This window comes from Pteropus medius, unplaced genomic scaffold (genome assembly GCF_902729225.1).
Source record: "Pteropus medius unplaced genomic scaffold, Ma_sr-lr_union100, whole genome shotgun sequence".
Lineage (NCBI taxonomy): Eukaryota > Metazoa > Chordata > Mammalia > Chiroptera > Pteropodidae > Pteropus > Pteropus medius.
Genome location: NW_024340849.1, coordinates 14,384,680 through 14,387,498, shown reverse-complemented (window position 1 = coordinate 14,387,498; position 2,819 = coordinate 14,384,680). Strand labels below are relative to the sequence as shown.

The 2,819-nt window shown below is 42.8% G+C and overlaps 1 protein-coding gene across 2 annotated transcripts in view; it reads right to left on the bottom strand.

Moving 5' to 3' along the window:
- TCF4 (transcription factor 4) overlaps positions 1–1,439 on the bottom strand; it is a 338,925-nt gene extending 337,486 nt beyond the window's left edge. The window contains exon 1 of one of the 2 annotated variants that reach the window (XM_039841005.1): positions 914–1,439. The gene's annotated coding sequence lies outside the window, so the exon portion shown is untranslated. The remainder of the gene's footprint in view (positions 1–913) is intronic. The other variant, XM_039841055.1, reaches the window with a different exon arrangement.
- Positions 1,440–2,819: the final 1,380 nt, after the last annotated feature.

Sequence of the window (2,819 nt, the reverse complement as noted above, 5' to 3'; positions counted from 1 at the left end):
GCGCTGGCTGGGATGGACCCCCGCCCCCGAAATAGAAACCTCAACACTTCCCCCGCCTCGCAAAAAAATAGAAACGAAAATTCATCGAGCACCTCATTTCCCCTCAGATCGTCAGTTACAATCTGAAGCCTGAACAGTTCAGTTTTTGCCCGTTTCAACCATCGGAGGCACTTTGAAATTTATTCGAGTTTACATCCCCTCACTTCTTTCTTTCTCTGACTCTGGTTCCCTCTCACTCACACATCTACACACGGCAAAGCGAGTTAATACTAGGCTGCAAATACACGTGATGCAAAAAGACTTTGCCAAGAGGAACACTATTTTTCTTTTCCATGTATAAACCAAGCCACATTTTGCTGGGGAGATTTTCATTTCGGTAGTTTTGCGTTGGGGGAGAAACCTAAATTGCATACTTTCTTTCCCCTCCCTTTAAAGTCACAGAATAGTATAGCTGCAAACTTCGCCCCCCCCCAAAGAAAAGGGGGTAATTTTTGAGGGTGGATGTTGTTTTGTTTTCACACTTGAGTTCCTAGACACGCTAAGTCCCCGTTCACCAGCACTATAAGTTTTTAATTCAATATTTGCCATTACAGGCCCTGCATGCTCTTAAAACATACTTTTTAATATCACTTTTTAGAATAAAAATTAAGCTTCATAAGTCTATTATTTCATAACAAGCGTGCTTTATCCAGTATATGCAACATACGCGATTTTTACGTGTTAAAATACACATTCTACACACCCTGTTATTGCTACATGTGCGAGTACATACATAAAATGCATGCACATACTTTTTCCCATTGGCAATTATTTAATAGTTGTTTCTTTTGTTTTAATAAAACATTGGGATCGACATTTTAAAAATTAAATTCAATTACAAACAGTTTACTCTGACAGCAAATTGTAACGTTACCTTAAATGGCCACAAATATGCTCACAATATTCCAAGGAAAGTGACTTTAAAAAGAGAGACAAAAATCTTCTGCAAGTACTTAGTATCTCACATGTGTATCCCCCAAAAAAGTATTTTAACTGGTATTCAGTTCTGCTCCAGGGATATCCACAGAATACAAGATTATGCACCTGGCTCAGGTTTTTGCATTTTCCACCACAAAACTGCAACAAAATTCCCTCCCCCAAAAAAGAAATCATTAAAAAAAATCAACAACTTTTTCTTATTGTTTATAAAAAAAAATCAATACAGGATAGTTATAATTTCTCCTCAAACAAATCTTGTTGGTGGTTTTTTTTTTCTTCTCTTATAAAGTCTTAAACTTGTTCCAAGTTTAGAGGTGTCTCATCATCATCATCATCCTCCTCATCATCATCATCACCATTGACTCCCCCGTGGAGTCACATTGATAATAATAGGTTTCCCTGAAAGATACATTGTAATCCATTCACATCCGGGCACTGCGGGCTTATAAAGAGAAGGCGCTGTGGCCGCCGCTGCTCCTCCAGACAATGACTAGGGAGGGGCGGGGCGGGAGCGGGCGACCATCGAGTGGTAAACAGAGCGCCTAGAGAGGCACCCAAGATGGCGGCGCGTGCGGGCCACGCCTCCTCCGCGACCTACGGCGGTGGCGGGGCTCCCGCGGCTGTCGCGAGTGGGACCGATCTGCAAGGGCTCCCGAGGCTGGGGCCGTTAGCCGACACCGTGTTCCTGCGCGCTTCTTTTTGTTCCCGTTCCTTGGCCTTCCCTGTTCTACAATTGTAGTTCCTAAATTAATTAAGGAATTAAATTCCACAAACTTCCATAAGGGAGTCAGATCCGTGGCTCATCCTGAGGGAGGCTCGGGAGAGGCCGCGCCGGCCTCACTAACGGAAAGCCTGAGTCTGGGTTCTCTCGCTGTGTGGAACTCCTTCTCTAAGCGAGGTTTGGGCAGCGTGGAAGAAGTCCCCTGAGCCAAGTTGTAGCTCCTGAGCTTGAAGAGGGATGTAGGTCCTCTCCTCCTTGTCCACTACCCACACACTATCTTTTTCTAGACCCCTGGAAAAGAGAACTTTGCGGCTCTGGAAAGTCTCCACTTGGAAAAGACTTCCATTTGTTGCTTCGTAGACTCAAATCGAGTTTGTAGCATGTACCAGTACTGAATCAACTCCTAGTTCTGCCCAAGCAATTACCTTCTCTAGTTTGCTAATGCAAATAACAATGTCCACTTTTAAGAACTTCATAAGAATTAAAGAAATAAAGATTTAAGTGGAGCCACCACTAAAATCTTTCCACCTATAATTCCTCGTTAAACCAATTAATAGCTCTAATCTAGCCGACAGGATTTTAAGTGGAGATTTTTCTAGTCCTCCTACCAGACAGAAGTGAGTAATAATAATGACAGATAACATTTATACATGGGTTTACAATGCACCAGACACTGTTCTGATAATTTCACAAATATTGGCTGCTTGAATCCAAAAAGTGAATCTCTGGAGTATATGTTACTACTATATCTTACATATAGAAAGCCAGAAGCAAGCTATCGTAGACCTTGCAAACGAATATACCTGCCAAGAAGGACTCCTTCTGGTTAATTGGGCCCCAAATCATAACCAGAGTGTAACAGCTGTTGCAGACAAGCCTCTCAAGCACTCTGAACTTCAGGGAAAGCCATAGACTATGCTGCCAGCCTCCTACAACTGTGCCCCTTCCGTCTGAATCCGCCCTTATAAAGGAGTTCCTGGCACTATGTTTTGACCAATGGGCTGAGACCTGTCCCATCCAATCAGAACCCCATAGTTATATCTTCATTTGCATCCTTCCTGACCAATCATACCAGCTCCATAATGACAGATTAGAATGTGCTATTCTGACCAATCAAGAT